Below are 11,990 nucleotides of genomic sequence, written 5' to 3' on the forward strand. Positions count from 1 at the left end.
AACGAAACAAACATTTGTCTCATTCATAAATGTGACAATCCGATGTCTATGAAAGACATGCGTCCTATATCTCTCTATAACGTCCTTTATAAGATGATATCTAAAGTGCTTGCTAATAGGTTGAAGATTTGTCTCGACTAATGTGTTTCCCAGGAGCAGTCAGCATTTGTGGAAGGAAGATCGATTCTTGATAATGCTATTATTGCGATCGAAGTGATTCATGCTTTGAAGAGAAAAACTACAGGGCGTAGAGGCGAGTTAGCACTAAAGATTGATATTAGCAAAGCGCGCTTATGATAAGGTGGACTGGGGTTTTCTCCGTGGAGTTCTGACTAGAATGGGATTTGGTGACGTTTGGATACGTTGGATAATGATGTGTGTAAGTTCTGTCAATTACTCGGTACTCATGAATTATGACAGAGTTGGACCGATTATACCGGGTCGTGGGTTGCGACAAGGAGACCCTCTTTCTCCTTATCTGTTTATTCTGGTAGCGGAGGGCTTGACTTCTCTTATTCACCAGGCGGTTGGGAGGGGTGATGTTCATGGAGCGAGAATTTGTCGTGGCACCCCAGAGGTGTCTCACCTTCTGTTTGCGGATGATTGTTTCTTGTTTTGCCGGGCAAGTGTAGCAGAGGTAAATCAGCTTATGAGCATTCTTCATACTTATGAACTAGCCTCTGGTAAGGAAATTAATTTGGCCAAATCCGAAGTATTTTTTAGTCGCAATATGTCTCCTGCCGATAAAGAAGACCTATCCCGTATACTTGGTGTCCGTTATGTTTTAGGAATAGGTATATATCTTGGTCTTCTGTCTATGATAGGAAGGAGCAAGAAAGCAATATTCTCTTACATTAAGGATCGTATCTGGAAGAAAATGAATTCTTGGAGAGGAAGAGCATTGTCTAAGGCCGGTAAGGAGGTTATGATAAAATCTGTGCTTCAAGCCATCCCATCATATGTTATGAGTATGTTTATCCTTCCTTCCTCACTCATTAACGATATCGAGAAAATGTTGAATGCCTTTTGGTGGGGAGGCGGAGGTAACAACAATAAAGGGATCCACTGGTTAGCTTGGGACAGACTCGCATGCCCTAAGGCGAAGGGTGGTTTAGGCTTTCGTAATTTTGAAGCGTTCAATATGGCTATGGTGGCAAAACAAGCATGGAACATCATTCAAAATCCGGACTCGTTGGCGGCTAAACTAGTTAAAGCAAGGTATTTCCCACGCTCATCGTTACTCGAAGCATCTTTGGGTTATAATCCTAGCTTTGCGTGGCGTAGCATTTGGAAGGCTAGACAAATTCTCTTACGTGGGTGTAGGTGGCAGATTGGTAGTGGCGACAACATCCGTGTTATGTATGATCCATGGCTGCGTGGAAAGGTTGATCGATGGGTGTCCTCACCTCAAGTGGAAGATGTTTATCATTTAGTTGTTAAAGACTTGTTACTTGAGAATTATAAAGCGTGGGATATAGCTAAGATTCGTAACTTGTTTACAAGTCGGGTAATGGACGAGATTATTGCAACCCCTCTTATTGGATCAGTTAAAAAGGATAACGTGGTTTGGGAGGAGGAAAGGAATGAGTGTTATTCAGTTAAATCTGGTTACAATCTAGCCATGAGATGTATTATTCGAAGCGATAGGCACCATGTAGAGGGCAATTGGAATGATATTTGGAAAGCTCAATCTCCTCACAAAACGCGTCACTTACTATGGAGGTTGTGTAGGGGGTGCCTGCCGACACGAGTTCGCTTAAGACAACGTTATGTAGAATGTGAACTAAGTTGTCCTGTGTGCAATGTTGAGGTCGAAGATGATACTTGATGACGTATCGTCACACTCTCATAACCCATGCTTATTTGAGGAACATTAGACTTATTTTAGAGGTTTTTAAGCAATAAATCAAGAGAAATCAACTCAGAAGCAAGGTTACTTGGAATGCAAGAAAGCAGGAAATTATGCATTTGAACTACGCTGGGGGCGTGAAGCATCACGCGCCGCGTAATGGACATATCAGAGAAGAGTACATCCTGCTTCAATTACGCGCGGCGTGGGGACCTGTCCACGTGCGGCGTAATACCCTGATCAGAAGAGGGTTTGCCACTGACATCATCACGCGCGGCATGATGGAGGAGTTGAACTACGCCGGGGGCGTGGAACCAGTCACGCGCGGCGTAATAGCTTTACTGAAGATCAGTTCTCCTCTGACTTCTTCACGCGCGGCGTGGAGCAGTTACACGCGCGGCGTAGTAGACAAAGAAGCAACCACGTGTGGCGTGATGGATCTGACGCGCGGCGTGGTTGCAATCAGTATATATGGAAAAGTCAGTTTTCTGCGAAAGAGTTCGAAAATTCTGAGTTCATCACTACATTTCAGAGATTCTGGGCAAGAATTAAGGTCCGATCTTGCATTCAACTGGATAACTTCAAGGTATTTAGCAGCATGGGAGCTTTCACCATGGAGTTGGAGCTTGGAGTGAATCAAGAAGCTATGAGGAGCTAAATCCCTCAAAGAGGTTGGATCTAGGATGAAACTTAGGCAGTAATCTAATGTAATCTTGCTTATTGAATTGAAACTCTCTTGTAAGTGTTATTTCATGAATGACTTTACTTAATGCATTTCAAATTCTGATCAACTTTGCAATGATCTTAGATTCTAATTATGTATGAGAATATGAGTTAGAATCCGAACTGAATTCATGAAGCATTTGAGTGTTTCCGGTCGAGAGATTGAAACATAGAGTGTAGCACACGATCAATGCGTTTTCAATTACTCCGTTGTCAGTAGCTTTCATCCGAGAGATCGGAGGAGTATCGACAAAGGATAGAGTGAATTTATCAAGAGATTGAGATTCACCATATTGTTGATCTAGTTGTAACGCTTGAGTGATTCAATTCGATATAATTGATGGCATATGATTACTATAGCTTAGGTGGTTCCGATGATCCAACCTCGCTCGTCTACTATTTGAACTCGAAACGTTTTCTTACAACCCAAACTACTCAAACAAACCCCCAAAATGTGTGTTATTTTTAGATATTTATAGACACAATTACTTTGTTACAATCGCGCAATCCCTGAGGATCAATATCTTTTTTATTACTCAATTGACGAAATTGTACACTTGCAAGAAGTCAATCAAGTTTTTGGCGCCGTTGCCGGGGATTGTTGATCGATTCGACAAGGCGCTTGTGTCTATTTTTCTGTGTTTTCTTTACATTTTCTGTAGAGGGCAATTAGAATGATATTTGGAAAGCTCAATCTGTAGAGGACAAAACGCGTCACTTACTATGGAGGTTGTGTAAGGGGTGCCTGCCGACGCGAGTTCGCTTAAGACAGCGTTATGTAGAATGTGAACTAAGTTGTCCTGTGTGCAATGTTGAGGTCGAAGATGATACTCATGTGTTTTTTGGATGCGTAGCAACTCGCGAATGTTGGTCGGTCGCAGGCCTGTCACAGTTGCTTCATAATGCAACTTACCAGCATGGGACTGTCGCAGACAGGGTATTTCGAATGTGCAGAAACGAGGATAGTGCAATGATAGGACGGGTTGCATCGTTATTTTGGTGCATTTGGCATAATCGAAACGACAAGATTTGGAATGACAATATTCAGTCCCCGAGCCAAGTTGGAAGCATGGCGTTTGTCGTATGGAATGAGTGGTTTTCTGTCCACCAACTGCAGCGTCATAACGGTGCTCCGATTGAGGATCCTAGGGCGGTTCGGTGGGAGAAACCAGAAGCGGTATGGATAAAGTGTAATGTTGATGCTGCGTTTGTGGTTGGGTCAGGTGTTACTTCTATAGGTCTTTGCTTTCGTGATACCAATGGGCATTTTGTGGCTGGCTTGACTCAATGGCAGCAGTCTTTTTATTCCATAGTGGAAGGCGAAACATTGGCACTATTACATACAATGAAATAGGCTATCCATCGTGGATTTCAGCGAGTCCAATTTGAAAGTGACTCAAAGGTGTTGGTTGACGTCATCCATTCGAGAAGACGGGACAATTCGGAATTTAGTTTAATTGTTAACGACATTATTCTTCTTATGTCATCTTCTGTAAACTTTGAGGTTAAGTTTGTTAGGAGACAAGCGAATTTGGTTGCTCATACTCTTGCTAGGGCGGCCAATGTTTGGGCTAATTTCCATAGATTTGAGAGTATTCCCTTATGTATTGAACATTTATTAGTTAATGATATAAATTAAGTTTGTTTGGTTCAAAAAAGTGAAAATGATATGTTAATTCTACGTCGTCAAAAATCCTAGTCAATATTTGTCTCATAATCAATTACTTGACATGGCAGCCAAAAATTTACCTCAAGAACCTTTTTAAAAGTTTTGATATTTTTCAGAGACTAAAATCAAACTTTTTATTTTACAGGGGCTAAAATCAAAACAAGCCGTAATTGCAAGACCGTTTTCATATTTAAGCCATAAATAAAAGGAGTCACTAAGACCTTATGTTAAAAAAGTTACTCCTTATCCACTACATGCATACCATGTTAATTTTTGTCTAATATATAGTTTATATAAGATATCTAAGAGGTGCAAATATCATGTCAATATGCACCTACTTTAAGATGCTTAAAGAATATCTCGACACCGTTGGCATTTTTCATAATATATATATATTTGAGGGGTGTTGTGGCTCCTGACAACCCTAGTAAAAATTCGACCCTGCAAGAGTAACATCTCAAATAATAAATTATTTTAGAAACATCCCAAATAAAAATTCGACCCTGCAAGAGTAATATCTTGATGGCAGTAAATTATATGATGTTTTTAGTTGTATTTTAGAATAGTTTTTAGTAGTTTTAGTAGCAATTGAAGACCAAATGTAAACAAATACCTAGAGAATCGAAGTTACTTGGCCAAGAAACAAGAAAAATGGAAAAAATATTAAAAAAAAAACCCAAATGGGTTAGCTATTTAAAACAGTTATCATTCATCCCGTTGATAAGTCTCTTATCATAACTTTTTTTTTTCTCTTAAAAATCGGAGTATTTTCAAATCAATATCTCAAAATATATACATACATGATCATGAGTTGTAATAATGATAAATTATGATCTTAGCTAACCAGAGTCAACCTTTGTCTGGTGGTGCTCCTCTTCCGTTCTGGTGAATGGGAGGGGCGTTTTGTACTTACAGCTAGGGATGTAAATTTACACCCGTCAGAGCGGATCCCCGTGGGGGATTGCCCTGTTCGGAGCTCTGAAAATAGAGATTTTTTCCCTGTGGGGACTGGGATGGAGACAAAAACTCCCGCGCAGGCACTTCGGGGCGGGGATTTGGGTCGAAGCACATGTCCTCGCGGATTTCCCGAATTCGTCCATATATACTTTTTGACATGATATTTTTGGGATAATTATTTAATATTTTGTCAAAAGTAACTTTACTTGTCTAATTTGGTTGGATATTTATCAATTACTAACAATTTTGAGATATTTTGGTTATGAATTTTTGTATGATTATGCATACTTTGCTATACATGATGGAATACTTTGGCTATTAGGTTTTGTATAATTATTAGTAGTCAAATGTTTTTACAATGTTTTTTGGTTATGAATGCATTATGTGTTGTATTTATTTTTTAAAAAAGAAAGATGCAAAATATTTGTTTTTTTATAAATAAAACCGGAAAAATAACGTCATACTATTGTCATATTTTAGATCGAAAAATATAAAAAAAAAAAAATATTCGATATCCATGGATCTCCACGGGTACCGTGGGGATCTGTGGGGATGAGGATAAATATTCCCCCATGGGGACGGGGATGGAGACAAAAACTCCCGCAGACACTTTGGAGCGGGGAATGGGACACTTCCTCCGCACATTCCCCGCCCCATTGACATCCCTACTTACAGCTGCTTTAACACTCAGGTCGGTAAGAGGTGAAATAAAGTTTTAAGAAAGAAGTAGAATGTACTTGGTTTCTCTGCATGAGAGGAGTATATATAGCCCCGACTTTGGGCCAAGACCATTGATGAGTGTATCACGCCATCAAATGGATGTCGGAAAACAGCCGAGGAGCCTTGTTGGACAGTAAATGCACATCATTCCGATGTCAGACATTATAGTATGACGGGACACTGTGTCTGTTGGGTAGAGACGCACGATCTTGGGCATACTATGTGATGGATAATTTTCGCAAGTGAACGAATTACCACGTAGTAATAAAAATATCGATCCACAGGGATTGTGTGATTAAACTAGTCTAATAGTGTTCATAAACATTATGCAAGAAATACACATAAATTGGGGGTATGTTGAGTGATCAATTGTTAGAAAACGTGCTTTGATATAATGGAAAAGCGAGGTAGAATCATCGGAATCACCTAGTCTATAGCTAAACCACATGCAATCTACTATATCATAGGAATCTACTCAAGTGTTCACAACTGGATCAACAAATTAGTGAATCGCAATCTCTTGTCAAAATCCACTCTATTCGTTGTCGATACTCCCCCGATCTCTCGGGCGGAAGCTTCCTACAACGAATGATATGAAAGCGCGTCGATCGTTCGCTACACTCTATGTCTCAATCTCTCGACCGGAAACACTCGAGTGCTCAATGCAATTCAGTTCGGAAATTAAATCAATACTCTCGCACGTGACTTAACTCGAAATCATTACAACACTAATGAAGGATTATAAAGCATTAAGAATAGATTTGCATTGAGTAAACACATGAACAGAGTACATTCTTACATATAGCAGATCACAATTGATTCATCTACATCCTAGACTATCCTAGATCCTACCTCCAAAAGAAGCTTAGCTCCTCATGTTGCTTCGTTCGCGTCCTCGCTTCAACTTCATGGCTTGAGAATCCATGCTATTGAGGTGCTCGGAGCTATCCTATGGAGTCCTTGATCTGGATCTTGATGCTTCCAAAATCAGAGAATAGATGAATATTGCAGAATTTTCCAACCCTCTAACAGAAAAATGCAGAATCCTTATATAATGAACGCAACCACGCCGCGCGCCAGATCTATCACGCCGCGCGTGGTTGCACTTTCTTCAACGACGCCGCGCGTGTAACGGTATCACGCGGCGCGTGATCAAATCTGAGGTCTCTGATCTTCAACTCTGCCATCTTCACGCCGCGCGTGATAGCTCCACGCCCCCGGCGTAGTTGTTCCTCTTCTCTTCACGCCGCGCGTGGTCAAGTGCTACGCCGCGCGTGATCAAGTCAGAGAGCAATCCAATTCCTGAACAAAGCTTCACGCCGCGCGTGGTCAGGTATCACGCCGCGCGTGATCAAAGTGAAAACTTGGCTCCCTGTGATCTCCATCACGCGGCGCGTGATGGGCTACGCCCCCAGCGTAGTGAAAACCAGCAATTTCCTGCAATTTTTCCTGTTTTCTTGCAAAACAAGTAATCAAGCTTATGATTAGATTTCTCTTACATTTATTGCTTAAAACCTACTAAAATGCATTTAATGTTGCTAAAATAGGCATGGATTAGAGAGTGTGACGATCCGTCATCACTATGTTTGGTCGTGCTCGACGAATAGAAATGAGGATTTCCTTAGCCGTTGGGCTGAAAGCCCGTCCAGAACAAATTATTTAAAAGAATATATATATTCCTTTCTAACTAAAATTTGAATCAACAAAATATCTTTATTTAATATTCTAAAAAAAATAGAGGGTTAAGAAAAAAATGTATACCTACATTCATTTTTTTTCAATATTAGTAGTACTTAATAATAAAAAAATAAAAAGAATTAAGTATTAAGTATATATATCAGTTTTTTTTGACAATGCAAGACATATATATATATTTCACTAAAAGAAAAAAAAGAAAGAAAGCTTAAGGCAAGTTACTACACATACACACGTCAACCAAAAAAAAGTAAGGAAAAAAAAGAGCCACATTACTAACATTGGTTTTGTGCCCATGTTTTTGGCCGCGTATTTGACGTGTCACTTACCACTTTAGGCCTTTTTTTTCTTTTTTGTTTTTGTTTGTTGTTGAATGGTGTGCCTATGAAACAGAAATATTGAGGTCCCTTGTAAAATAGAGGCCCTGCTCTATAGAGTGTGGTGCCCTGGGCCTATGAAACAGAAATATTGAGGTCCCAGTAAAATAGAGGTCTGCTCTATAGAGTCGGGTGCACTATGCTTGGGCCGGTTAGTGGGAATATGTTAGGTTGAATTAGGTTTTGTCGAAGCTAGGTAAGAGCTTTCGAAAAATTAAAGGATTGTGTCTGACTTTTTGAAAAGTTGATATGATTTTTTTTTTTACTAAAAATAAGATGTTCATTCATTCTAATAATTGATAGAATACATCAGATGCAAATACAAATTCAACTTCGCTAAAAATGAAAATGATGAATCTGCGAACAAACTCACAGCATCCAAGTTAATAGCATACAACGACAAAATGCCTACAAGTAATATGATAAAATTAAAGTCACCGGAATGTGCATGCTTCCGGATCTGCAATGTTAACGTCCAAATCATTGATTGAATTTGTTATGTGAAAAAACTAAAAAACTTGGTTATGTGAAAATAACTTATTTATGTGAAAAGTTGATATGATTTGTTAGTCCGTTTAAAAGTATATTTCATACGAATATATTAATTAAATAAGTAATTATATTTATGTTTAAATATGCTTATCATTCTATAAAAAAACATACATACTAACATAGTTAAAATATACTAATTATATTTATGAGATTAAAATCGCCTTTTAATATTTAACATGATAGTTTAAAAAATGTGACTATACATGGCAACATATTATAATTCTATAAATTCTAGTTTATAATAATATGTTTAATAAAAATTTTAATAGATTTATAATTTAATCAAGGTTTAAATTTTAATATATATAATAATAATAATAGTAATAAAAATATAGTTCATATTTAGTTAAGTAGATCAGCCTAACAGGCCTAAAAAACTATTTTATGTCCTATGATTTGACCTAAACCTAACAAGATTAGATTGTAAGACCCCGTAAGCTGGCCTATATATATATATATATATATATATATATATATATATATATATATATATATATATATATATATATATATATATATATATATATATATATATATATGCTTTGTCTAATATGAAAAAATTCATCAAGTCTTACACCTTGTACAAATCATGAATAACAATATAACGAATACAAATTTTATAAAATTCATCGTTGCATTGAAAATTTATATCATATAGATCCTTCATAATGTTTTAAAAAAAAATTGAAAACCATTTGACATGTTAGTTATTGAGATCCATCAAAATTAACAATTTATGAGTTTTTATTGAATATCGTTAATTTTGATGAGTTTCAATAACATATATAATAAAATGATTTTCAATTCTTTTTAAAAAATTTATGAATGATGTATATGATATAAAATTTCAATCTAACGATGAATTTTATAAAATTTGTATTCGTTATAGTAGTATTCATGTCTTGTGCAAGGTGAAAGACTTGATGAAATCTTTCCCCATAAACTTGGCCATATATATATATATATATGGGGAGTGCTAGCAACACACTCCAATAACAAACACACTCTAACACACTCTCTTTTATTGGTTAAAATTTATATGGGTCCCATAAAAGTTATATGGGTCCACATTTTTTTATGGGACCCATGTGAATTTCAACCAATAAAAGAGAGTGTGTTGGAGTGTGTTTATTAAAGAGTGTGTTGCTAGCATTATTCATATATATATATATATATATATAGGGGGCTGCTAACTTAGACCCAGTTGGGTCTAAGTTAGCAAGGTGCACCTTTTGAGTTGGACAAAAATACCCATTTTTTTAATTTTTGAAAGAATAGAGCAACAGGGGCATTTCTGTAATTTTACCCAACAATACACGCGCCCCCAACTTCTTTCCCCCCCCCAGGACGCGTGGCAGCGTGTGATTGCACAAAATTCGCGCGCGTGCATCACACGCGCCGACAGGCGCGCGTGGGTGGAAGGATGACGCGGAGAGAGAAAACTTTTTGAAAAGGCAGGCCATGTGTCACGCTATTATTGGTTGCGTTAATTTTTTTCCATTTAATACTTTAAACTCGATTATTTTGTCGTAAATTAATTTTTTATTTTTTATTTTTTATACCAAAATTCATAATTTTTTTTTCTCTACAAATAGAGACTTGGTTCGTTTGATTTGGACACAGAAAAAAAAAACCCAATTTTTCACTACCTTAATCTCATTTTTCACTACCTTACATCAACTCACTGAAACCATTCTACAAGCTAAATGGTTTCAGAAGCAAATAACTAATAATCAACTTACTGAAACCATTCTACCAGCAAAATGGTTTCAGATTACAACTCTCTGAAACCATTGTACCAGATAAATGGTTTCAGAAGCAAACACAATTAATAAATTACTCACTGAAACCATTCTACCAGTAAAATGGTTTCAGAATACAACTATGTGCAACCATTCTACAAGCTAAATGGTTTCAGAAGCAAATAACTAATAATCAACTTACTGAAACCATTCTACCAGCAAAATGGTTTCAGATTACAACTCTCTGAAACCATTGTACCAGATAAATGGTTTCAGAAGCAAACACAATTAATAAATTACTCATTGAAACCATTCTACCAGTAAAATGGTTTCAGAATACAACTATGTGCAACCATTCTACCAGTAAAATGGTTTCAGAAGCAAACATTAGTTTTTAATTACCGTTTTATCTCATTTAATTAACTAAAAATAGTTTCAGGTCTCCAAAAATTTCATAAAATATACCAAAAGTTCCAGAATATTATCTACTATTTTCCTGGTATAATGGTTTCAGTGAGTTGGTTGAGTGGTGCGTGTTAAATTACAACACACAAGTAACGTATTTAGTAGACAAAAAATGAGATTAAGGTAGTGGAAAATTGCGTTTTTTTTTCGGTGTCCAAATCAAACGAACCAAGTCTCTATTTGTAGACAAAAAAAAATTATGAATTTTGGTATAAAAATAAAAAAATAAAAAATTAATTTACAACGAAATAATTGAGTTCAAAGTATTAAATGAACAAAAATCACGCCCAGCCAACCATTGTGTGACACGTGTCCTACTTTTAAAAAGCAAATTTTTCTCTCTCCAGGATGTAATCCAGTGTGGCGCAGGCGCTGGAATCTGATGGATCAGGATGATCTGGGCTGTCTGATTGATCAGACAGTCTTGATGAGATCAGATCTTGGCTGTCTGATGGAAATCAACGGTCTGTAACCATGGTCGTTCGGTACGCGCGCGACACTGGATCCGCGTCTATTAATGGGTATTTTGGGAAAAGAAGGTGGGGGCGCGTGTATTGTTGGGGAAAATTACAGAAATGCCCCTGTTGCTTTATTCTTTCAAAAATTAAAAGAATGAGTATTTTGGTCCAATTGAAAAGGTGCACCTTGCTAACTTAGACCTAACTAGGGTCTAAGTTAGAAAACCCCATATATATATATATATAGACACACACAAGGTGTATGGGTAATTACCCATAAAAGTGAGCTGGTATGGGTGCAGGTACGAGTACCTTAGTGTCCACCCCTCCTCGTACCGACATAGTATATATTTATTTATTTTATTTATATTATTATATAATAATATATATGTATATCAATTTAAATAAAATACAACACTATTAAACTATTACACATTTTTGCTTGTTCAAAAAACTATTACACATTTTTAATAAAAAAATATTTATTTATAACATAATGCAAATAAAATGTGAATATGTCATGAACAATATGAATTTTACCACGAGGTTAGTAATAATTTTGTTTATAATTTTCATGAGTCAACATTAAAATCTTTAAATTTTTTTAATTTTATTAAAATGATATGATATTTTATAATTGATCTATTTACTTTTGTGCAAAAGTGCGGGTAACGGGTACGAGTACTTAAGTACCCATAGGGTATGGAGACTTGTACAAAGATTGTTACTCATGCAGATGAGTACGAGTATCTTTTTAAACCGCGGGTATGAGGATGAGTACTA

Source organism: Trifolium pratense, linkage group LG7 (assembly GCF_020283565.1).
Source record: "Trifolium pratense cultivar HEN17-A07 linkage group LG7, ARS_RC_1.1, whole genome shotgun sequence".
Lineage (NCBI taxonomy): Eukaryota > Viridiplantae > Streptophyta > Magnoliopsida > Fabales > Fabaceae > Trifolium > Trifolium pratense.